The sequence below is a fragment of the Notolabrus celidotus genome, chromosome 20, assembly GCF_009762535.1.
Source record: "Notolabrus celidotus isolate fNotCel1 chromosome 20, fNotCel1.pri, whole genome shotgun sequence".
In the NCBI taxonomy this organism is placed as follows: Eukaryota; Metazoa; Chordata; class Actinopteri; order Labriformes; family Labridae; genus Notolabrus; species Notolabrus celidotus.
Window position 1 is genome coordinate 19232644 of NC_048291.1, and position 27605 is coordinate 19260248.

The window sequence follows — 27605 nt, forward strand, 5'->3', positions numbered from 1 at the left end:
AGTGGGGGAAGCAGCTGAGTATTTTACAGTAATGATGTACCACATGGAGATCCAGTTAGTGATGCGTTGGAGCCCAACAGGGGTTTGAATGGGAGAATTTGGAGGGGGGTCTCAGTGTCCTGAAGCATTCTCCACTGCATTTGTGGAAAAGAAATGCAACAGTGGCTGTTGCTCCCAGGAAGAGTCATCCACCTGGGCAGAGGGGTGACAGAGAGAGGAAGGGAGCAAAGCAGCAAAACCAACAGAGGGTTTATTTCTGCTCACTTTGCAACAAAGAGTGCACAAAAAATAGCAAGCAGGGACTCCCTGGACCCCCCTACTTTTCCCTCTATATAATAGCTGTAACATTTTTAGTAAATTATCGTGCATCGCAATCTTTACACCTCATGTTCATGTAAACACCTAAAGAGAAACACTTACACACATGCTCTTTACATAAGGAGTTGGCATTGTTCCCAGTCTGTAATGGCTCTGGTTTCCCGTGTAGTAAACAACTGTGCCACTCTCTGCCCTGATACATTACTGTCCTACAAATCATGAAACAGCCTTGGGAATTGACAACAGATTGCGCTTTATAAAAATGTGCTCGATTTGACAGATTTGTAAACAACAACATCATCGACAAAATGTTTAGTTATGATGGAGCTCATAGTCTCTCCTTCTCTTTGGGAGTCCTCAGGCCTGTGCCGCTCAGCCCAGGGTCTTAATGAGATGATGGATTGTAGCAGACGGAGTGATGGAGACTCTTGATTCACAACGATCGCTAATTTAGAGGATATTGCATCAAACCCGAGCCTGCACTCAGATGCACCTTCATAAAACAGTGCTGGGGGTTCAGTGAAGATGAATGGAGGTAATTATGAGCTCTACCTGTTCACAGGCCGTCCTCCTCTTCTCCAAGGCTTCCTGGGGTTCCAGGGCTCATAATCTCTCTACATGAAGGGCTACTGCTTAATCAAATTCGTCTCATTACTGATAGGTCTTTATTGAGTCTGAAGTAGCCAGGTTATTCCATATTATTCCAATGTACCAGTATTGACGACACAAAATACCTCTCTGCATGTTAGCACCGAAGATCCAATCACTAGTCTTTCTCCCTTAATACAGTCACGTATAAGTGCTGCTGCTATCACTTGGTCATCAGAACTCTAACTGTTTTGCACTTCCCATTGGCATTGTTGTATAATGTCATTGAGTTCTATTAGGTTTCCAGCCAAAAGCACTGATATGCTTTGTTTTCTGCCAAATCACAGAGCAGTGACCACTGAAAGAGCAGTTAGAGATAATATGACCAAACTTTTACACAGCTGGACTGTCATCTCTTTTGGTCACTAGCAGAACTTCTACTGATATGTCTACATCTTCAACTGAAGAGAGATGCTTTTGGCATTAAAAAGATCTTAGAGATTCATGGAAGCCACAGTTTTGTAGGACAAAACTGACCTGTTAAGACAGCGGGTGAACCTGTCGATCAGTTCAGCCGCTGTGACTGAAATCGTTACAGGCTTTCGTGTTATGCAAATGATACAGTCCATGTACGTAGCATTTTTATGGTACTGCTCTGTCAATTTCAACACATTTGTCATATCTTTAAAAGGTTGCAGTCAACGCGGGCAACCTCCGGTCTAAAAATATGAGTCAATGCGGAAGTGTTAAAAGCTGCAGTTCATCGAGGATCCGCTTGAGGCTGGCTCCGGAAGTACCGAAGTCACATACACATGAATGGGGAAAAGACGATCTTTGCAGCATTAATAAACATGTTTACAGCCTGGTACAAAGATGAGTGTAGTCTGAATAGCTAATTTCTCGATGTCCTCTCACTGTGAGGGGGGTGAATTTTTTTCTAATTCGTCAATTTCGAAGATATTGAGATTACCAGTCTTCCAATGAGAGGCACAGCTGCCTGTGGGAACACTGCAGCTGTTGGCTAGGAGGCTCAAAGCCCGCCTCTTTACGTTACACTGGCTCGACAGAAGCAATATGGCTGCCGCAGCCGATTGGTCCTCAAAACAGCTCTTCAGAAACAGATGGGTGACGTCACGGATACTACATCCATATTTTTTACAGTCTATGGTTGCAGTATGGTTTAACTCATGCTTCACAAAAACTCTAAGACAAGATTGTGATATTGCTTTTCCTTAGTGTTTGATCATCAGTAGAGGCTGTGTTTGTTAAATCTGGATATATTTGCATTGTAATTTTGAGAGGCATGTAAAATGATGGGTGTTCAGCATTGAAAATCTAAATTCACGCCCATTCAGACTGGCTCTGGGTCAGTGTGTCCAACTAAACCACTGGAATAACCCAAAAATTTAAGACTCTCAGATCCAGAGTTCTTAGTCCTTTTATTGAAAATATATGAGATCAATACACAGGTGAGCAATTAGTATAGACAAAGGTATCAAAACAACATCCAAAGCTGGAGTCAAAACGTGGGAAAAATAGGTCAGACACAGGAAAACTACACGACTAGAGAATGCCGGAATGCTGATGTAACGCTGATTAGCGCTCATGCCCCACAGCTGGGTGGGAACCAATCACCTGCGTTACCTGGTTGTTTGCGGGGATAAAATTGAGTGACGGAGCTACCTTCAGTCTCTGCAGAGCTCCGGGTTGAGAGGAGGTAATAGTCCTTGTGTTAAGTGTTTTCAATGTCCGTACATGTGAGTAACTTTCACTTTTATTCCAGGACAGTGTTACTTTCAGGTTTGCGGATTGTTGTGTGCCGGCAACGCGTATAGTACGCGTTACGAGCGCGGGGGTAGTGACGTGATAGGGTCGCGGACGGCCGAGGTAAAACCTCAACTGGGTTTTGTTTATCTTAAAGGTGACATATCCTGCAAAATGGACTTTTTAATGGTTCTTTACCTGAAATATGTGTCCCTGGCATGTCTATGAACCCCCCTAGAATTAAAAAAATCCATCTGCCCCTGTTTTGATTTCTACACCTTTCTGTAAATGTGTCTAAAAACGAGCCGTTCAGACTTCCGTGTTTTTGTTACGTAACAACAATATCCGGTCTGGCACGGAGTCAGAGCTCGGAGCTTAATTCAGCCCATAGACTGTATAAAATACAACTCAACTCCTCCTCTGTTTTCATTCCCTGCACACGTGTGCTAACAAGGAGCTTAGGAGGGAGGCATGCTAGTTGTAGGCTGTATTTATAAATACAAAGGTCGGTTTTACTCCCCACGTCTGCAGATTTTAAGATCTAGTGGATGATTTTATTTGTCATGGAAAAAGTGCTAGCGCTAAGTAGCATAGCCACATAGCTACATGTTCGTAGCTACAGCTACATAGCTGCAGCTACATAGCTGCAGCTCTAGCTGCAGCTCTAGCTGCAGCTGCAGCTGTAGCTGCAGCTGTGTACCAAGACACACGTCAACACACTGACAAATAAAACAACAAGAAACACTAAATCTGTGACCAATCCTTCAGAAAGGTCCTGCTGCCTTTCTGGTAGAGGTCGATTTTACATCCCCAGGCCTGCAGATTTGAAGATATAGTGGATGATTTTTATGTATCATGGATAAGTGCTAGCGCTAGTTAGCATAGCCACATAGCTACATGTTGGTAGCTGTTACCAAGACACACGTCTACATACTGATAAATAAAAACGACAAGAAACACAGAATCTGTGACCAATTGTTCAGAAAGGTCCTGCTGCAGGCGCCTCTCTGTCAGGATCAGATTCTGGATCAAATTCAGAGGGTTGAAGTAACGTGATCTCTGAGCCGCCGTGTATATTCAGCCAACATGTAAACATTAGATCAACGTGCCGGAGAGCCGAGGCACATCCACTTCCTGAGGGGGCGTGGTCAGAGAGGAAACAGAGTGTTCGGAGTACTGCTGAAGAAGAGGGATTTTCAGGCAGACCAAAATTTGATTTCAAAGTGTTTTTTTGAGCATAAACTTTAAAGACATGTATTTGGGGACCTCTTAGACCAATATATATTGATGAAAAAAGCGTGATATGTCACCTTTAATGTGCTGTGCGTTGTTGTATGTAAGTGTTCATGTATTTTGTAGCAGATTGCCACTTTTGCCTTGTCTTTTTGTCTCTTTTGTGCTTGTCTTTTTTGTCTCCTCTTTGCCTGTCTTTTTGTCTTGAGTTAAAGACTCTGCTCAGTAAACAGTGTGATTTAAAGACTCTACTCAGTACAGTGTTAAAGTATCCCCGTCCAGGCTGTGTAAGCAGCCGTGGCTGTAGCTACAGTTTATTGTGTCAGGGCTTTTCATGTTCTTTGCATCGTCTAATTTATTAACTAGATGTGTGTTTATTGTAGGTGAGTGTGCTTGTTTATCGGCCTGATTCAGATAACCTGGGCTGCAGTTAGCGGTGTCCTAACACTGATTTCTAGTATGTCTGTTCATGGGTTGAAGTAATAATAATTATTGTGTTTTAAAACTATTGTCTGCCAATTAAATAAAGATTGTGTATATTTTCTAAACCATGCTTTTGTATTCATTTGTGGACAACCTGTGTATTGTAACGGGAAACCCTCTGTTTAAAGGGGCGGTAACTAAAAAATAAGTATATTGTAACGCTTTGGGTGAAAGTCCCAAGGTGTGTTGTATTGTATCTTCTAAACCCAGAAATCCCTTTCCAGCCCTAGCTTGGTTACACTGACTAAAGACAAGACGAGTTAGCACAGAGGGAGGTAATGCAGGGATTAAATACAGTGAAGACATGGGGATAACAAGACACAGGTGAGACACATTAGGGCCATCACAAATGCGTGAACACAGGAGACAGAAGGTAAAGGGATCTGCAACGAGAGACAAAAGGTTAACTACAGAATAAACAGGAAACATCACATAAAACATGAGGAAGGTAAAAAAAAAATTAACTAATGCGGAGATGTTTTTGTATACTGTATATTTGATTCTCTTTGTTACTCTTAACTTTTACTGTCATGTTGGAGCATCCATTCTACATCCTAAAGTAATGCTCATGTGGCTGATAAGAGAGAAACTATCTGCTCTGAGGAGTTGGAAAGAAATACCTGTTGACCTTTCTGCAATGAGAAGCAAAAACATAAAAAATATTTGCAAACTTTAGCATGTCTAGCTTAAAATGTATAACCTGATATAGGTTGCACATTCAAGTTGAATCTTTCCAAACCCTTAAAGTAAATGAAGTAATCAAAGTTTGAACATAAATAGTGAAACAGGTTTGTTTTAGAACAAGAACAATTGAGATGAATCTTTATCATTGGACATTTGCTTTAGCATCTGTTATAACACTCTTTGACACCTAAGCTATGCTTATTTAGGTAGCTAGCTCAAGCTGTTATGTGGCAGGTTTATTCTGGCCAGTGATGATGTTTGCCAGCTTGAGAGGAGATTCCAACTTTTGTGTATTCCGGACTGAAATGAGAGACACACTGAGAATTAAAAGATAATTTTAAAGCATAGAAGCTTAGGTTTACATTTGCTACAAAATAGTTGAAAACAGCAAATGTGCTCTACAAGAATGGAGAGCTTGACAGGTATTGCTAGCAACAGTTGGTGATTCAAGTTTTTTGTTTATTTCGACAGGGACAGTGTACAGCAATTTAGCTGTACCAGAGCTAGCTATTAGCTAATTTACATGTCTTGTCCCTGGACAGGAGACAGATACAATACCTCTGTTCAAAACAAACAGTACATCATACTAACAGCTACACAATTAAACTTTCTTTCAGTTGTACATTTAAAACAGTGTGAGTTGACTCTAGATAATGCTCACAGCAGGCAGAAAAACATATGAAAACAAATACATTTTAAACCAACACATTAGATGTGTCTACTAGAGGGTAAGGTTAAGCAAAAGGTCATTTGACATCCTGTTAAACCCCACCCTCTGGGGTTTCCTGTAGCATCCTCGTCTGAAGGGATCTCATTCCAAGCTGCACCCTGATTAAACCCAGAACACCATGATTCAGACACACGGGACACTTGGTGTTCAGTGCCTAAGCAGTCCCCTGGGTCTTAACAGCAGGGTGCGGAGTCAATGCTTGAACGCTTTCACATTCAGAAAGGTATTCGCACATATGAATGGACACCTTTAAACAACCACACACCACTCACTTAGGAGATTTTTGGACTCTGTAGTACAGAGGGTGGAATGAGGGGGTGGGGGTGGGGTGGGGGTGAGGGTGTCACATGTGTAACCAGCCTGGTGCAGACATCTTTCCGTTGCTCCCTTAGCTACGCCGGCACCATCTGTCATCTGCGTGAACATCTGCAAACCCAAGGTGCCCTTGTCACCCAATGTTAGAGCAGTATGTTTGGCTTTTCCATTAAGGAAACCTGGAGTGATTCACCAGAACAAAACCTATTAGACTCGATGTTGTAGTGGGGAATCAGCTGGGTTGCAGAGGAGCATTAAATAGTAGGATTCCTCCTCAGGCATCGTCGCCCGGCTGTCTGGCATGTCTGGCTAGCAGGACATCTCATCTGCTAACTGACTGACAATTTGGCCCCGAGTTCATATGAGCATGAGCTGAGTGGATGCAGGAAGCAGGGGTGCTGAGGTGGCTGCAGGACCCTTTAAATTCAAGGATAATAAAATCCAGCAGTTAATACAAAATTGTAATTAAATGTATTTTGCCCTTCAACAAATATGTGAAATGTACCTCCAATATGAAATAACCAAAGCTTTTGGTGCGCTGATGAACCTGTCAGAAGAATAAATCCCATCAGCTGCCTCTAGATTCCTGCTGGTTGAAGTAATCTCTATTTTCACATTCTGTAAAAAATACTGAAAGTTATTTGGCACTGGAAACTTTGGTAATTAAGGCCCAGTCATAATGTCCACTATAGCGGGCATTGCCTGATTCAAGAGTAAAATTGAAAGAATGCCGTAATAATGCAATCTGAGTACCTATCAGCAGGCCTCAACTCATGTCTTTGATTGGATAATAACACACAAGTACATGTTAAATTCCTTTTGGGGTCAACACAAACTCAATTTGTACTTCTTAAGTTGTTGGACTGTAAACAATGGCAACCTGTCTTGGCCAGTAGTCATCTATCACTAACCGCTAGTTATGCTAAAAGCTGCCCATCATCCCCAGAGGCTTTATAGTTATCGGCCATCAGCCAGTGTGTTCTGAGGTTGGTGGTACAGTGAATTATGGTCCTTTGGTCCAATAAGCTGTCCCTCTTTCTCTTTCTCCTCCTGCTATTGTCACGTGTGATGAAAACAAGGATGGACGACCAAGTGAAAAGAACAAAAGGCCAAAAGGTCAAACAAAACATGCTTCAAAATGTTCGTAACTAGATTCAAAATGGTACAAACGAAAACACAAGGAGACATCAGGGAGCACAATAAAGGGAATCATGAAGAACACAGGAAGTACAGGAGACGACGTAATGAACCAACACTGAAGGGAGGAAACAGAAAGAGTAAATACTGTCGTGGGCAATAACACACAGGTGAAACTACTCGTCACACAATCACAAAGGAGGGAAACCAGACAAAGACAGGAAGTAAGACGAGATCAGACACAAGGACTACAAGATAAAACAGGAAACACTTCACGCACAGGGAGTACTGGACATAAGCTGCATAATAAATAGTAGTCTCTGTGACGTCACCTATTTGAGTTTTAAAGCCTCTCATATTGAAAAAGCTGACTCAGCCTAACTTTGGTCACCCAGTATGACGTAAAGACATGGGCTGTTTTCAAAACCCCCCCACCATACTAGTAGTATGTACTGATTTGGCCAAAATTCAGTATGTAGTATGCAGTATGTGAACAAGAGCAAAATCTGTAGTATGCCAAAATTACCCGGATTCAGTAAAATTTCTCAGTATGCAGCGGACCACTATCCCTTGCGTACTGTTTCCCACAATACACAGCACTAACGTTCCACTTCTCTTTTTTCCATATATGATGGGGGGCACTCAGTTTTCACGTACCGTGAAAATTATAAAATTCCATATGAACCACTTCTTAGCTTTTTACATCATAAGTGGATGCTAAAGAAGCAGTTTCTCTCTCAGATTGCTCGTTATGTACTTCCACTTTCCGAAGCCTGAAATCTATCGATGCCTGGCCCAGCATACTGTGAAAAAGATCCAACAGAACAGTCATACTATATGCTACCTTCCAACACAGTATGCAGTACGCACTGCATACATACTTTGAAAACAGCCAGTTGAGGCAGGCCTTTAGCCTCCTCGCTAACAGCTACAGGGCGCCTGCCTGTTAGTCAAGTCAGCTATACCTAGGCTAACTTGTAATCTTGATATCTTCTAAACTAATAAGATGTAAAAAATTTTACCCAGGATGCCGTTGGCCTAGCAGTCTATGCGCGCTCCCCATTTACAGAGGTTACAGCCCTCATCACAGAGGTTGCAGGTTCGATTCCAGCCATAACCATTTACTACATGTTCTCCCCCACTCTCTACTAACTACATTTCCTGTCTCTCTTCAGCTGTCCAAGTGGACTCTCAATGTACGACAGTTTTTAACACTTACACATCAGCTTAATTTCTCACGGACAGAAGTTGTTGCTTGGTACTGGAACACACTGGTGAAATATGACAATATGACACAAGACATTTTTTAAATAAATTATCAGATATGACTTACCTTGACCTTTGAAATGGATGTAAAACAGTAGTGTTGTACCGCACTAAGAGAGACTTCATCATAAAGACCAACTTTCTTTCTCTAATCCCAACCCTGCCTGACTTCTAGCCTCCCTGCTCGGTGCTTCCAGACACCATCATCCCTTCTTCCCTCTAAATTTATTGCAAAACAGATGGCTTGCCCCCATTCTCATTTTTAAACCGTCTCTTCTTTTGCACTCAAGGTTATGACCAAAACTGAAGTCATGTCAGACTACTTGAGCATTGAATTGTGTTACAATATCATGGCTCTCTTCCAGTGAAATTTGTAGTCACATTTCTGGATTTATGATAAATGAATTTGAAGAATAATGGATTGGGAATATAATTTATTGTGCTGCTTCAGAGTTGATCCTATTTGAGATATTTTCAGAGCCGGTGGCAGATGGATTTCAGTACTAAGACTGGACAGTGTATGATTCACCACTGCAGTTCTCTGGAGAGTGTTGCTGTCTATTGCATATGGTGCTGAGCTGGATTACGGCAACAAGATCATAACAATATGCTCATTGTCCATCATGCAGGGATATAATCTGAAGGATTACTCTCTGATGAAACTATCTGCAGTCTCTCTGGATGATGCAGAGCGATATAGAAGGTTTTATAAGAAGCTTTGTCTGTAAGCATTCTTTTTTGAGATTCTCTGATCTTTCACTTTCCAGAGTTTGATTTCGATTGTCCTTCTCTTTGTTGCCTGCACACGAAAAATGAACGCAGCAGTGGGCAAAGCTTCGCCTCCCACAGCTGCCTCTCCAAAAGAAATGGGCAAACACATGCACATGCGAACAGCAAGCTCGCTACCATCTGCTGCAGTGAATGAGCGAGGACGTTGCCGTCGTGGTAGTTGTGAATTCAGAACAGCAGCTGAGAGGACACACTGTGCCCTGACCACACAGAGTGGCACTGCCACTGCCTGACTGTCTGGCACAACATGCTCCATCCAACACTGATGATTCCTCTCACACACACACACACACACATACACACGATGGGAGACTCAGGGCAAAAATTACAGACAGGATTGAATTGTAGTGCGAAGCTGAAAACTTATTTTTAATTGAGATCTTAACTCACCAGGTTGTTCAAGAAAACAAGTGTCCACAGAATGAGCCATGAAATCATTGCAGTAATGAACTGTTTCAACTCTCCGGCCTGCTTCATGACTATAAAGGCTTGTGAACTTGAAACTCCGAAAGTCTCCTGTTGCTTCTTTTCTTTCCCTTTTTTCCTGAATGGAAAAACTGACCTGAGCAGGTTATATGATATGGAAAGCCCTACAATCGTTCTCTGAGAAAATGTGCTCTTGAATAACAGAAGAAAAGAGGAATAGGTATCAAGCAGGCAGAGACACTGAGCATACAAAACAGAACCCAAACAAACACACTAGGAGCCCAACATTCAACACCAGCCAAAAAGCATCCGGCAGAGAGGGCTGTCTTTGCAAAGAGCACCTGCATGCTATAAGAGTCTCAACAACAAAAAGTCTAGCCTCAACAACTCTTCACAACCCTGACAGTCACTGGTTTTATTCCCAGCAAGTTTGTATGCATGGACAGAGCCTCCATCTAGGATACTTAATGTTTGCTTATTTGCAGTTTGTCACCTGGCTTGTTTACTCCTCTTTCTGTTCATTTAGAACTCACCTTTGTCCTAGAGGGCTCATTAGCAGCGGCCCCATTCCAGGAAGAAAAACCACCAGGTTTAAGCCCCACATTTTGTGAACCGAGCAACACAGCTCAGGCGCCGCACTTTAAATGAGGCTTGGCCCCCTTTCTCACGGGGGAACAGCAGGGAGAGGAGCCAAAAATGTGTTTTCACTTTTATGTATTTTCATAAGTCATCTCTAGCTGCCCGTTAGAGTGGATATTTTCAAAAGTAGCTGCATCTCTTCCAAAAAAAGGACATGCTTTTTGCTAAATTTAAACCCCCTTTCTCCAGGAAAAGAGGTTCTACACAGAGTTTGGAGAACATGTTTCATACAGGAGGAGATGGAACATGAAGAGGCCCCAAATTTTTCTGCACCTGGTTAATATTCTCTTCGTTTATAATTTTCTTATAGATTGGTGTTGAATACAGTGAATGGTTGCGAGGCAGTCGTTTTTTGTTAATGCAAAGGAGTATGCTGCAGTGTTCATAGAGGGCCTCAAGACAGTTGGCTCCTCTGCACGGACATGTGTTTTTAAAAAGCCCTCCCATCTACAACACAGCAACATGATACATATATTTTTCAAGATGTATAAATGAAAAAAACAATTCTTACTCTATTTTTGCTCATGTTTTAGGTCATATCAAATTAAAAAAAAACAAAAAAAAAACATAATTGTGTGTGTTTAAAGAATTTACCAAAAGAATTCAGATTGATAATTTACAGTGCTGTAATTTAACATTTACCAATTAAGAAAAAACGAAATAATAAAAAAAGGAAATAAAGTGCTGATAAAAAAACATTGCATTCATAAAGAAAAGGAAAAAGAGATAATTTAAAAAATGTTTTTTAAAAAGGAGGAATATGAGCTCTATTAACAAATCATGGTCATGTTTGGTGTCTTTAAAAAAAACAACTTGAAATTATTATTCTTAAAGAGAATAAAAACATTAATGTGGAAAAGACAAAAACATCATTCCAGTGACTAAAACATTCCAAATAACTTCGGGTAAAAACACTAATGCTGGACTCTTGCTTGGTTTAATTTAGATTATGGAGTCGTTATATCTCTTGATTTGTTCTTTAACATCGGTCAGATTAAAATAAGCGGTAATTTGATAATTATAAAATCAAAGCCTGAGCTTTAGTGTTTCTAAATGTTGGCCCAACTACTTTCCAGAGCTTAAATGAGCATTAATGAACATTTAAAGCACTACAGTACAGGGAAAAATGCAAAATATGGCATTGTTAGACAGTGCGCAGATAGCTTAAAAAATTCATACACATTTAAAGCAGTACAACATATGGAAAAATGTGAAATATGGCGTTGTTAGACGCAGGGTTTATTTTTCTTAGAACAAAGCTGTTTGGCTGTCATTTAGTGTTTTCACAATGTATTTGTAGGCTCACTGTAGCCTGAGCATGTTCTTGCCTGTGGTCAGTAGGTGCACAGAATAAGGGACAGTAAAATGTATTAGAGAGTAATAAGCACCCCACCGATGGCAGGCCACCAGTATTCTGCATCAGACAAACACACGCTGAGTGTTGTGAAAAGCAATTTAGGAAGCAAAATTACTTGTTAAGGTTGCGGTGAAAATTTGAGGGTTGTATGGGAATAGATAACTAGCTATGTTTTTTAACAAAGGGTCACATTATGAACGGAGGTGACATTAATCAAACCCCGGTCTCCTTGGTGAAAGTCTCGTGTTTGTTTAGCCCAACCATCGCCTCTGGTCACCCAATAATGGTGAAAAATAAATTATGTATTTAAGAGTAAAATAATAACAGTATACTAGAAATTAGAGCATGAGAATAAGTCAAAAGACCCCCGACACACATTCCTAAAAAAGTTGAACTCCTGCCCTTTGTCGAAAAAACCTTCATGTATTTAAAGCCACCATGCGCCCATATAATTTTTGCATGGTCCCCTAATTCATACATTTTCAAGTATATGCATGTTTTTACTATTTTAATACCCAATATATTCCTAAGATGTCATACCTTAAGTGAGCAAATTTCCCATTCGATTTGATTTTTTCCTCACTTTAAATTTCTTCCAGGTATCTAAAGGGTGTGTGCCAGCGCCTGATGGGTAGGGTGTCAAAGTGTTCTGATTGGTGGAAAACGAAGAAGAAGAGAGTGAGAGATGGATGAGAGAGGACTGGATTGGCTGAGAGCAGACAGACGGGGGAGGTAAAACTGAAAGCAGATGGCAGAGCTGGCACCTGTCTTACACTAAAATCTGTTTGGAGCCGTTTTCCACATGTCTTTAAAAAAAAAGCCAATTCTGCACATAACGCCAAAAAAGACACTCTCAGGTTTTAACCATTTGTCACCATCCCCTCCCTCAGCATTTCACTCATGAAAGGATGCCCCCCTCCGAACAGGAGGAGATACAAAACCCCCTCTCAAATCCTTCCACTCTGTCTCACCCGGGCCTTGTAAGCAAACAGAGGGGGCATTCAGAACAGGAGAGTGTCTCATTTAAAGCGTTAATCTGTGGGCCACATGCTGCAGAGGACCCATAGTAAGAGACCTGACATCACACACACACACTCATGCATATAGGCACTCACATTCACACACTCTCTGGTAGCTGGCCTGCCCAGGCTAAACATGGCATGTATTTGGCACATTGGGACGTCTGTTCCAGGTGGCTGCATGTATAGGTTGTGATCAGTGTGAACCTGCCCTCCGTCTCAACATTATACAGCTGCTTTCACGTGTTTGTGCTCCTCTCTTTGAAACATAAGAGCTTTACAGTAGAGCCAAAAGACTTCGTAAACTTGTATATTTTTTATGATATATTTTCCTTCCTGCCAGAAATCAAACTTAAAATGACATTTGCATCATTTCTACATAAATCTACAATCTGTTTTTTATAATGCTGCTGAAGTAGACTGTTTTGAAGTATCTGTGTCTGTTTCATGATAAAGTACCAGTAACCAGTAACTCCTGCTTCGGATTAACACAGATGTCATTAGCTTTCTCAAGGAATTCCAAAGTCTACCACATGAAGCTTTTCAAGTTTTAAGTATTTGAAAATCTGAAAAACCAGAGTAAAAAAAACACATATTAAATGTTTTAAATAAGGGAAATGTGGTTTTTGCTTTTGTTAGTAATAAGGAATTCTACTAAGCTTAATGTTAAAAATCTGATTTCACTCGAGGGTCATGACTGTGAAATATTTTTCAGAAACAAATTGGTATTTGGACTAAGCTCTCAGATATCAATGTGTGTTGTAATAACACATTTACTAACTCTTTATATCATATTATTACCATAAAACTAGCCAATGACATTATAAATAATCCAAAATATAGATTATAATTTAACATTTTATGGATTTGTAAATAATAAAAAATATACAAATTCACAGCTTCTTTTTTCTATGCCAAAACAAAATTTAAAAAATGCTATTTGGAACCTATGATCAGTTCTTTAAAAATAAACAAATAAATACATAAATAGATAAAAAGAGGAGGCCTGTTCTCACAGAACCACAAAGCATTATTTAATTTTGTTTAAAATTCTCAAACTCAATATCAGATGTTCATGTTAAGATGCTGATTCGTCCTCAACTTGCTCTGAAGAGGAGCATTAGGTCATTTTACTTAACTCTCTTTGTACTGATTGCATATTGGCCAGCAAATTGATGATAAGAGGACATATTAGAAAATGAATTATTATATTTTGTTAAACCGAGTCAGAAAATCTGGAGTTTAATGTTGTGTCAGGAGTTTATGACTTGATATTTGTGTTAGCCTCAGCAAACAGCTCCGTATTTTTACGAGAACAGCAAAAGCACTGCTTTGAATGAACTGATCAAACATACTGAAATGCCTTTGTAAACGATGATACCATCAGCTGACATGACATCCAACACTATACACTTCGTCCTTCAAAGATCTCCTTTTGGTCCTCCTCAGCATACTTAAAAATAATGCTATCACAGCGTCCAAAAACAGTAAGGTACACCTTTATGCAGATGACGCTATTGTATACATCACTGGCTTTTCTTCATATATGGCTATTGCAAGTGTAAAGTCTGCTTTTGATTAATTTCAGATGTAACTCATCAAACCTTGAGCATGTTTTGAATCCTGGCTGTTCTGAATACGTTGTTCTTTGGGTCACTTCATTCCCCATGTGTGAAGCTTCAAGGCACTGAATTTGAAAACAGTGAATTCGATTGTAATTTGAAATACTTTTGACTTTGGCTTTATAACAGACTCATTTTAATAAATAAGTAAAACATGTCTCTCTTGTGCTAGTACACAGACCATTGTGCAGTTCACAGTAACGTTTCAATGAATCCATGCTTCTTCCGCAACTTTAAATTTCTTTGAAATTGTCCATTACAATGCAGGTAGTCGGTGGCGAGACAGGCATTGTGTTCCTTATGAACCATTCAGTCTTATGAGAAAGGGAGAAATGGCCTGCATCAACCATCAGGATGGAGCATTGAATGTAACTGTTTTGAACACACTCTCTTGGTTCCCTTGAACATTTTAATAGCATGTACTTGTTGTACGATGTTACACACATTACATACTTTTTTAAAAATTAAAAAAATATGTATTAAATGCCTGTAAATTGTAAATTTTACAAAGATCAAAACTGTATTTGTTTGTTTTTTGTACACAGGTCCCTCTTGAACAAAGTTCCTGATCTGCCTTTTAAACTAAAGCTCTTAATTTAACAACCGCTACAACAAGAACATTATTTTGTGCCTATTTACACCAATTTAACCCCCTTTCTCCAGAACGCCTGAGACTGGCAGCAATGTTTTGTAGCTCTTCAAACTCCCCAGCAGAGTGTGCCAGTGGACCCGCATCTTCCTTTAACTGGTTTCATCTTTATTCCTCACTTAATCTGCAGCTCACAGCTCCCCACACAGTCAGGCCTTCAGCCTGACACAAAGGTCGCAGTGAGCCAGCAAGTGTACACCTGTCAAAGGCTGTTGCCACCCACGCCTTTCAAGTCCCACCAAAACTTTTATAAACTGAAAATAGCTATTTTCCTTCCCTGCTCTTTCTTCCCCTTTTTTATTTCCAAGGGAACCACAAATTGCGTCCAGATTTTCACACATAGTAACTTAGTGTTTTGGGCTATTTGGAACTGAAACAATTACAAACAAACCTGTATTATAGCCCGACTCCGCTAATGGATTTGAGTAGAAAGGACAAGAAAATAAAGCATTTCTGTTTTTCCCCCTCAGGCTATTTTAGATTACAGGCTCATTTTCTAATTATGGTGGCCATTCTTTAAGCAGGCAGTGCATGTTCCTCAGTCATTTTCTAGCTTTAATGAAAATCTGCACATGCAACTGCACTAAAAAAAACCCTGATTTGCTAACTTTGACAGTGCTGAACTTTTGTGTTTGCGGATGATAAATCACGATCGGAGAAGCAATTACAGGATCTTTCACTTTCTTTGCAAAGCGCTGGCAGACTTAAATCTTTGATGGAAAATTGTGTGTGTGGTGTGTGTGTGTGTGTGTGTGTGTGTGTGTGTGTGTGTGTGTGGTGTGTGTGTGTGTGTGTGTGTGAAAGGAAATGTGAGACAGATGGAAAAGCAGGTCGTGGAGGGAGAGTGAAGAGAACAAAATCAAAATAAAACTGATTGGAAAGAAAGACAAGAGTTTATGTTTATGTTTTACTGCAGGCTGGCACTGCCCCATGCTACATTTGAGCTCCTTGCTAGTGCTGGTGGTGCCCAGAGGTTGTTGCCATGCAACTCAATGTGGCACACACACACACACAAGCACACACACACACACACACACACACACACACACCACACACACACACACACACACCGCACACACACACACACACTAGCACCAACAATGGTCTGCTTTATGAGGTGCCCACTGATGCCATGGTAACCTCCTCGTTCTGGGCAAGACGGGCAGAGCCATGTGCCAAAAAAATGCCATGCTTCCTTTTTTTCCCTTTCTCGAACCACGTTGCCCAGAAACCTTTTGAAACTTAATAAGTGAAACCAGTGGGCAGACAAATTACGATGGGAGTGTGTGTGTTTGTGTGTGAGGGAGAGCAGGGGAGTGGGTTAAATTTGGAGTTTCGTTTTGTCGTGTCCCTCAAACATAAACTCATCCTTGAGTGGAAAAATGAAGCAAGATGATCATAAATACATGCACACTTCCTTTGGAAGGCTTAGAACAAAACATTGCGGACAATACCACACTTCGGATCTGTTATGTGCGCGCAGGTTAGTACTGGAGTGGCGTTTCTATGTGAAACTTTTTGTGAGTGTTGCACTTTAGTCAAATGTTTAGGGGCTTTTTACTGTGAGCTCTTGACCGGCAGAGCAAGCATGCAGGCCGGAATCTGGTGCAGTTACATAACCCGGGCCTTTCTACAGAAGAGAAGAGGGAGCAGAGGACAAAAGGGCTCCAAAGAGGGGTGAGGGTTGCTCTGATGGCAGGAATATCACAGGTGAAACAGCTCTGATGGACAATGAAGGGGTTAGGATGTGTGGTGGTTTGAGAGGCGACTGCCAGCGCAGTCCACTCTCATATTACATGGGTCATTTAGGCAGTGAGCCCACTCCCTTTTGCTTTTCGGCCTTGAGAGGTTAAAAAAAAAGGATTTAATCATGACTGTTAGGTAGGATGGATGGATGGAGTAGAATAGGTGAAGCCACCGCAAGTGCTTTTAAATTCCCTTAAAATAGGGATCCAAGCCAAGCGTGGCCCATCGAGTCGCCTATCACACTGTAACCGGCCCTGTAATTGCCACTAGTCACACACCTCCTCCCCCCCTCCTTCATTTCACTCAGTCACCATGCATGTAAAACACAGAGACGCGCTATAACACTCGCGGCAGGATCATCACTGGGGAATACATGCAATGTTAATGGCACTTGCATTCACAAGCTGTCATTGGCTGTTAATGAAGCCATACATAAACATACAGGTCTGCGCCGTTTGCAGGCCGGCAGGTAGGCAGGAAGGCAGAGGAGACAGAAACAAGGACAGAAAGAGAAATAAAAGGCAGCATCATGTGTTGCAGGGCAGACAGGCAGAGACAGTCGGCCAGATCAAATAGATAGAATGCTTCAGATAAAATGTGCCGTTCCATGGAATGAGCACCGAATTCAAACAAAAGAGCAAACCCAGCCTCCTTTCAGACGTTCCTTTTTATTTTCTATAATAAGCATGACTAAATGAAATCCACAATAGCTCTCCGTATGTGAAATGACTAAATGTTTACACCGCACATGAAAATGACTTTCGTTTGTTTTATTATGTTCATCAGCAGCAGACATCCCTCTGGTTCTCATGCACACAGCGAGGAGAAGGGAAACATCAGGCCTTGTGATGTGAGCTGTGGTGTGTGCTGACGACGATTTAGTTTCTTTTTTTTCTTCCATCAAACTTAGTATAAACAGTCCATCTAAAGCACTGCTGGCCGTAGTTAAAGGTGACTTGTAGCCTTGCTTTTGATTTTCAAACCATAAAATTAGTGAGAAAATGGAGATGTGAAGATGAGAACATGACGTTCCATTTTTTTCTCTTTGGTTTTTGTGGAAAAATATCAGAATGTTTGATTTTTATACCTCATTTTAATTATTTTCTTTATTTTGAATTGAACTATTAACATCTTTACTTAGGTTTAACTTTAACACAATAGGATCAAAATAGACCTCACAGACAGTAGAAATAGACTCTTGTATTTCTTCCCTCAAAAACATTAAGCATAAACTAAAAATAAAACACATAAAACATGTTACAAAAAAGTAAAATAAAAATTAGATAGAGTCTCAATGTATCGCATTCATGCACATTTCACACAGCTCATGCTCTGTATATTTCACATTGTAAACTTTATACACATTTTCCTCATCTGTTCAACTAAAAAAAAACATTGTGCAAATTTAACTACAGGCTACATACTTTTTTTTTTTCTAGTTTTATGTATGTTCCTAAATATATTATTTATTATAATTATATTATACGTATAAAATATTATCTCTCTATATATATATAATATAATATTTTAGGAACTTATATAAAGCAGTTTCTGATTATATAGTCAAAATTAAACCATCAGGAAATCATTGAAGATCTGGAGTAATGTGTGCTGACGGCTATTTAGCTTCTTTTTTTTCTTCCACTAAACTGGGTACAAACAGTCCATCTTTAGCACTGCTGGCCGTAGTTAAAGGTCTTGCTTTTGATCCACAAACCATAAAATTAGTGAGAAAATGGAGATGTGAAGATTAGAACATGACGTTTCTGTTTTTTCTCTTTGGTTTTTGTGGAAAAATATCAGAATGTTTGATTTTTATAACTCATTATATGTATGTTCCTAAATATTATATTTATTATAATTATATACATATAAAATATTATATATATATATATATATATATTTTTACGTATAGAATTATATAAATAAATATTTTAGGAACTTATATAAAGCAGTTTCTAAATGTATAGTCAACATCAAACCACCAGGAAATCATTGAAGATCTGGAGTAATGTGATCCACTACTTAGGTCTACAGGACTAAAATTGTATTATGTTCATAATTTGGCTTTTGGTTATGGTTCTACCGATACTGAACCTATTGATTTCACGGATTAATGTATGTCATAATGTTTGTCACTTAAGAATTATGTGCATCAGAATCAGTTTTATCACCAAGTATGTTTTATTTTACCAGGAACTTGCTTTGGTCTGATGGTGCTACAACAGAGATCAAGTGAGGTAAGGAAAAATGGTAACACTCCACAATAATGGTACACATTTTTTCAGATAATTAATGGCTACTTAATTCTGAAGTAATGCATGACTCATGATACATTTCTGTTTTAATTCATGTAGGATGCACCTTTAGTTTACTCATCATGAACTAGTAATTAAATTACTATGACTTCAGGTAATGACTACATGTTTTGATTAGTTTTTAAGTTATACTTTTGGGCTTTTACACCTTTATTTAGATAGGAGAGGACAACGGATTGAGCAGAAAACCAGGAGAGAGAGTTGGGGAATGACATGTGGGAAGGTGGCCGCAGGCTGGGATCGAGCCCGGGCGAGCCACTATATGGACGCACGACTTAACCAATAGGCCAAGCCTGACCCATTACTATGTGTTTAATCTTAGTCATAATGTTAAACATGTAGTCATTACCTGAAGTCAAAGTAACTTGATTATTAATTCAGAAATTCATCATGAGTCTGCATTACTTCAAAATGAAGTAAGCATTAAGTTGCTAAAAAGTATGTACCGTTATTGAAGAGGGGTGGCTATGGGTAGGGTGGTCGTCTATCAATCTGATGATTGGCGGTTCGATCCCACCTCTGGCAGTCACATGCCGAAGTGTCCTTGGCCAAGACATTGTGAATTTGTATGAATGAGATAAGCCAATACTGATGGCTCCTTACTATAGCAGCTATGGGTGAATGTGACAAGTAGTGTAAAAGTGCATTGAGAGGTCAGAAATACTAGGAAAGTACAAGTCCATTTATCATATATAATAGTAAAAGCAGTTATATGTATAATAAAGGAAAATATTTTTAAAAAAGAGCACAAAGTCATTTTTGAAAGAGAGAATGCCATTCTGTATTACAAAAATGTTAAAATTATCGACCTGTAACTGAAAAAGTACACAATGTGTTTCCACCAATGTGTAACTTTTAGGATTAGCCAGATTTTTTTTGTGTTCATATGTGGTGTCAACATGATTGCTAGCTTAAATGGTCAGGTTACAAATGAGCAATGAGGGTTAGAGTTCTGATGATGATAAAGGAAAATGTTAAAAAGCATGCACAAAGTCAATTTTTGAAATTGAAGACGCTGTTCTGTATTACAAAAATGTGAAAAATATTGACCTGTATGTGCAAAAGTATACAATGTGTTCCCAATAATGTGTAACTTTTAGGATTAGCCAGATTTTTTTGTGTTCACATGTGGTGTTGACATGATTGCTAGCTTAAATGGTAAGGTTACAAATGAGCAATAAGGGTGGGAGTTCTGAGGATCACTGATTTGTCTGATCACCGGAGCAGGTCAGACCACACAGGAGGAAATGTGAGGTAGACTTTATACACCCATACAGTAAAGACTTGGTTATAATAGTTTGTAAGATGACTAATCATTCCTCTACTCTCATCCATGTTTAGAATTCAGTATAAGGTCATTTTTCATCCAGTCATGTAAGAGTCTAGCTTCCAGTGACCTTTGTGTTGAAAGGTTAATAAAATGCTCTCTTGTTGTAACTGAGCATTATCAATGAAAAAGTTGATAAAAAGGACACATCACAAGCTTTGTTTTCAATTTGCAATGTTGAGCGTCCAATGGAAGCTCTTCAGGAACCTGGCTCACACATCTGAGCCTGGCCCGCGGCCTCCTGGAAAATGTATATCAGCACAAAGCACAGATGAGAGAAAATATTGTTTTGACCGACACTGTGACTCATTGAAATACTTAGGAGTATACCTACTGTGAAGAAATGACTGTACCACACATGTGCAGGTCAAAACATGTGTGTGGGTGTGTTTGTGTTTGTGTGTGTGTGTGTGTGTGTGTGTGTGTGTGTGTGTGTGTGTGTGTGTGTGTGTGTGTGTATGTGTGTGTGTGTATGTGTGTGTGTGTGTGTGTGTGTGCACAGGACATGGTGTAAGTGTGTAGCTCAGTGTTTTCGATGGCTCTGTGAGACTGCACATGGCAGCGGGAGCAGTTGGACCGGCAAAGCGAGAGGCACAGCTGCCTGGAGAGGGCTCCGTGGCATTTCTGTGTCCCCTCTTCCTCCAAACACACACACACATACGCACGTACACACACACAAACAGATCATACATACAGTATATCCCCACACATACACACATCCTCTCCATCACTCACACCACAGCAGCAACCTGGTAACAGATAGCTCCTGATTGGTGACTCCCTCCGTGTTTTTCCCCTCTTTCACTGTGTTTTATATTTATTTTTATTTATCAGCAGTCCCAGGAAGAGGATTCTGGCGTGGGCGAGGCAGCGTGGCGGTGTGTGGAATGGCGTGGGAGAGGCAGAGTGACCCCGGGCTCAGGTGGCAGCTGTGTTATGACTTCTCTGCCAGGTCATGGTGGATGGTAGGATGGATGCTCTCTCTGTCTCTATCACCATCTTTCCGTCTGTCTCCGGCTCTGTTCATGTCACATTCTTTCGCTCTCACATCCCATCATGCTTTTGGATGAAAATATCTCTGCTGCGCAGAATGTGTTAGAAAGTTTCTATCATGCACGCTGCATGTTTCCTGCACACTGCATCTGAAACCAGTGTGCAGGCACTTGAAGGCGTTTTGGTGCTTGAGGCCAAAGAAAAGACGACATGTAAGAATCATATTTCATGACTGATTATGTCAGATTGCGAGAATCTGAATGACGCAATGATAGAGTTATATATTTCAATATATTTTACATTGTGTCAATTAAATCAAGCTAGAACAGAGATGGAGATACTTTTTCTCAGTTTGTCTTATTAAATTCTAATCACCAGATAATTTGGGTGATTGACTCCATCACAGATATCTGGGACTTATCCCAAAGGAAGGGAGGTTTTAATTAAAACCTGTTATCGCCACCAGAGGAAAGGATTCAGAATTTATTAAGGCCATGATACAGGCACTCCAGAGGCACTCTCTTCCTTGTGATCGACACTATTTGAACCATTCTCTGTGGTTGTCTTGTATCAATTTCATTCTGATATTTTTAAAAGAATGCATTCTGATCACATGGATCTACATGATGACCACAATTCAAGGTGTTTGTTGATTTATGAAAAGTCTCGTCTGCAGTTGCTGATTCCTGTGCTTTTGACCTCCAGCTCTTTCTTGTGACACACACACAGTTTGGATCAGATCTTAGAGCTCATTTATTCCAGATTTCACATATTGACAACATCAATCACTCTGCTCTCTTGGTAGCCACTGCGTTATTATTTCCCTCCTTTGGCGGTTGGTGTTGATCACAGAGGTGTCTCGAGGCCTGACACAGTTTGGAAACCCGAGGGTTCCTCTCAGCGCCAGCCTGCTGCACTCACTGCTATGTAGGGCAGAGCTAGACCCGCCTGGGTTGGGGATGAGGAGGGGGTAGGGGTGAGGGAGGTGGGAGAGTGGAGAGGGGGGGATCGCAGGGATGGCAGCCAGCATTGGGGCCCCATGCAGGGATGCAGGAGATGGAGAGCAGTGAGGAGGGTGGAGGGGTTACAGGGTGCTACAGGGGGCACAGAATGGTTCAGCTGGCAAAGGAGCATTTCCATCCTTCTGTGGAGTGTCGCTGCTCTGTGGTACACAAAGCTAGGGAGAACTTTATTTTTCAGGAGTTTAGTTTTAAAGATTTAAAAGTCATTAAATTCTTAAGATTTAACCTTTTTGTGACTTATTTTGGTTGTTTTCTGATACTGATATTTCTTCTGAGACAAATGAAAGAATGCGGTTCATTGTGAACCTGTTGTGTCCTGCTGCACAGTTATAATCCACTTTAAATGTTGCCTTATGAAAAGTATGACTAAACAGGCACTACTGCAATAAAGCATTTCTATGTCATTGAAATGAGTGATTTATAAGAGACAATGTGAAAAAGATTTTTTTTAATTCAGTCTGCAGAGGCCTAGAGAAGCAGACTTAAAGTGTATACAATGGTTAACTAAAAAAAACACTGAATTTTCCTTTAACTCGCATCTTTTAAATGGCACAACTCTTATAAGAAATGTACACTTTGTACTAAAATATTGAAGTCCAAAAAAAGAGGACGATGATGACATCCCTATGATATCATCAGGATTTTTTCTTTTCACACTTAAGCTCCACCCACAGCCACAACCATTGAACACCTGTATTCAGTAACAAGTCAACTGAAATTAAAGTGTATAACTGGTGGCATGCACTATAAAGTTTTTTTCTTCATTTAAATGACAAGGCAAATTTTTGTTGTTATTGTATAGGAGGATACTTTCATCATAAGGCGCTCTGTCCAGGAACACCCTTTTTTTGTGCTTGCATCACCTCTTTTTGCTCAAATAAAATGCCCTCAGTTGAAAAAAAACTCAAATTTGACTCTTGATCACAGACCAATCAGAATCAAGGGGGCTTTTTATATCAACTTTGTCTACAACAATAGCGGAAGTCAATACGGACCTCATTCATTTCTTCAAGGTATAATTTCCAGCTCTAGAATCTCTGTATAAAACATGGTCTTAGTCTTCATGATGACACTGACAGGTTTCATCATGTTGGCAGTCGCCATATTGAAAATGCTGAGTCAGCCTAGCTTTCGGACAACCTAACAAGGGGCAAAGAGTCGGAGTTGAGGCCTCCTCACTAACAACTACAGTGTGCCCAACTGTCAGTCATGTAGCCATGTCTTAGTTATACAAAACTCGTAATTTTATTATCTTGTAAATGTATTAGTCATAAATACATTCAACCCCTGTACAGTGTGTTGACAAGTTTTTTTTCATACCAGGCTGTCTTTTTTTTTTTTTGCATCAGCTGCAAATGGCTTATTTGCCTTTTGGTTTTGAATTAAAAGCGTGATAAGTTAAACCAAAGTCCCACTTTAATTTTCGCTTAAATATTTCTGGTTGTTAAATGCAAAATGGTAAGGTGACAGTATTCATCTTTTAGCATGGAAAAAGCATTAGACGCAGAAAAGTCTGGAAAAATGAACCAATTTTGTGTCAAAGATGTTTTTTCTTTCCAGAATGTTTTCTCTTTGATCTCATTTCCTTGGTAATTTTTCCACGAATCTGCAAGAGGTTAAGAAAAATAAAGTATGAGTTTGCAATATGTGATCAGAAAGTCATTTCACAAATTTGATTTTTACAGGTCATACTTATGGATTTTATGTGTTTTTCAGTTTCATGGAAAGGAATCTCATTTTCAGGGGAGGAGAGGCTTTTAAAGGAAGTTTTAACATTTTTCTTAAATACGTAGAAAATTGTATGGAGTTTGGTTTGTGGGTTTTCCTGCTTCCTTGCTTCTCTGCCCTTTCTATTTCTCACTTTCTTGTTTGAACCCAGCTTGTGACTGCTAAGATTTATCGTGGGAATGCTTTTTATCATTCAACACCAGCATCAAAGTCAGGGGGTGATGTCTATCCATACCCTTCAGCCCCCCCCTTTTTTGTCCATGCCCGTCTCTGTCCCTTCCTCTCTGTCTGCCTCTCTCCCATTTTTTCAATATGTCTCCCTCTACATCCCCAGACAGACCCTCCCATCAGTGCCCATTTCCCTCCGTCTGGCTCGTCCCCTTCCTTTTCACCCAGATGACCCTGCCACCACCCGTTCCTTCTGTCTGTCTGGCTCTCCTTTACCCAGATGCCCCCCAAACCCCTGCCCGCTCTGTAACATCCTCCCTCTATCTCTACATAGTTCTGTCTCTCTTTCCCCTTTTTGTCTCTTTATCTCTGGCCTCTCTTTCTGTTTCAAACAGCATCTCTTGCTCACTCTCTTGCTCGGTCTCCCTTTCCTCATCCTCTCCCACTGCACAGATGCCTGGCTTGGTTCGCAACAGCTGTCTCGCCATGTGCCACTACGAAGTGTTGCCTCCGACTGCCGGGCTGAGATGGAGGGTGGCGGTGGTGGTGGTGGTGGTGGTTCGGGGGTGGAGGATGGAGAGTGGATTAGTCATGAATATTCATGTTCTCTTGAATGTACTACCAAACAGAAAATGGCACCACGTAGCAAGCTCCACCAATCACTAAAAAGTGTAGCAGGGGTGTTGAGTGAGGACAGAGGGATGAAAGGAGGAAACAGGGAGGAGGAAGGATAGGGGAGTCAGGTGGGAGAGTATGGGAAATGGAGGCATAGGGAGGGAGGGTTGGGGACCAGACTGAGTGGCAGGGATCCATAAAATGATACCCGCCCCCCAAGAGGTGTGAAAGAGGGAGCGTGGTGAGAGGAGGGCAGGGGAGGACGGAAACTGAAGGGAAATGGTGAGAGTATTAATACATGGAATTTAGAATGGAGGAACATTTTGTACATTTGGCAAACGAATATCTATGAAGATGTTTAAAAGAGGTCAGAGAATGAGAACAAAATATCAATAAACAGGACAGAGAGGCTTGAGTCATGCTAGCAGCTCTATGAGGCTTTAAATAGTCACAGCGGCACTGTGAGCTAAGCTAAGCTCAAAGGACGACTAAAAAAAAGTAATGTTTTTTGCCTTGCTTGGTCAATCAATCTATCAATCAATCTTTATTTGTATAGCCCCAAATCACAACAAACGTTATCTCAAGATGCTTTGACAAGCATAGCAGGTCTAAACCATACTCTATGTTAAATTATTAACAAAGACCCAAATCAAGACAAGATAAGATCCAGTCCCCTCTTACTGACAAGACTCGATCTTATCTCATCTTAATCCATGAGCATTTCACTTAGCAGTATTTAGCAAGTTACAGAGACAAGGAAAAACTTCCTTTTAACAAGCGGAAACAGTCATCTGCCTCAACTGAGTTGGGTTGGAAAGAGGGATAGAGGTGAATAAGAGAGAGAGAAAGAGAGAGAATAGTGATGAGACGGATAGTAGCAGTAGTAGTAGCTGTTTCCGTTGGAGTCTGGAACATCTCCAGACGTGGTTGTGGCCTTGCAGGATGTAGCAGCGCACCACTATGATGCTGTTTTAGTACATTTCATACATGGACTTCAACCCTCCTCGTTAAAGTCCATACAAAGTCTGGGGGAGCCCATGTGCGAACACAGTAGGTCATAGTTGGAAACATTCATGCTAGCAAGTGAGCGGCCGTTGACATCCTTCACAATGAGCTGAGTTTTGCTTCCTCTTTTCCTTGGTTGGGTGTGATGTTTCCGTCATTGGTTTTTGTATTGCCGACACATCCTTGTTTATGTTTTTGCACTTACTAAGAAAAAGTCACCATCGCTTAGGACTCTTCCTCCTCCTCCTCCTGTAAACTCCATCCTGTCCTTTTAGCTTACAATTTAGCTAGCTTATCCAAGGGCTAGCATGATAAACCAAGGGAAGCTGACAAGATCGGACACACACAAGACCATGTGACGCACTGCCTCTGGGTAAAGAAAAACAACATGCTTTTAGGGAGTATCAAGTGCTAACATTAGCATGCTAATAGGCTGATGGATAGGCCAGTTGGCTAATGTTGCACATGTTTTTTACTCTTTAGTTGAAGTTTCATAACAGTTTGTTGGACTTTTTTCAGTCACTCCATTGAACACCACTTACGCTAACATCATTGTGTTGGAGAATCATATAAGTCAGAGGGATTCATCATCAGAGAACCACGAATGTCTGAGCAAAATGTCATTGGACGCCATTCAGTAGCTATCAAAATGTTTCTGTGGAAGACCTAAATATTTCGTTTGGGCTAAATAAAAAGGTGAGGATCATCAGAGACAGTGAGGTTCATCCTCTTGGGACCATGAATCTCATCCATGTCATGGCAAACCATCATGTTTGGTTCTAATATCGCAGTCTGGACCACAGAGGTGAAACTATGAACAAGTAGGCTAACGGTTGTATTCTCAGCATCCCTAAAGTCATTGTTGCTAGCAGGGCAAATTGTGACTGGAGATGGGGACACAATAGAGGCGTTCAGGCTTCAACTCTACATCTAAAAATGACGACAGAAGTGTATCGGTAAGGAGATCCTTAAAGCTAAAAGAAGAAAAGCCAGAGAGAGATAGGGATGGATATGCAGAGACAGAAAGAAAGAAAGGAAGGAGAGCAAGGAGATAGCGGATAGATGATCGACGGTTGGGGTGAGGGGCAGCAGATCTAAGCGGACCAGGGCTCTGGTGGCTCTTCCTCTTGCTTTCATGGAGAGCCAGGAAAGAGATTATAGCAGCCCTGTTTTTTTTCCTATGAGGGGGGTAGAGAAGGGAGGGGGTGACCATACTTTTCCCTGTACCACCTCCCCCTGTCTCCCCTCTCTTCACAGATGATGATACTCTCTGGTGGTACCGGCTGGACCCAAACCAGAGAAAATCATATCACTGAGCTCCATTTTTTTCAGCCTTCTCTGTGACAAATGACGCAATTTATTATAGATTTTACAAAGAAGGGAGATTTTTCTCTCTTTTTGAAAGTTTGGAGCTTTGTAATGCACCATAGCATTTTTTTCCTTCTACCTTCACCACTCAAACCCCTTTGTGCTGCTTCCTGGGTACCTCTGAAGAGCTGCGCTTCATTGAGAGAGTTTAGATGTGTGTGTGTGTGTGTGGTGTGTGTGTGTTATCATTCACTGTGTGGCTCACAAAGTGGCTACTGCTCTTGAGTAAACACCTTTCTCACACTCACATCCACTTACTCGGCCACTGCTCATAAACAACACACACACACACACAC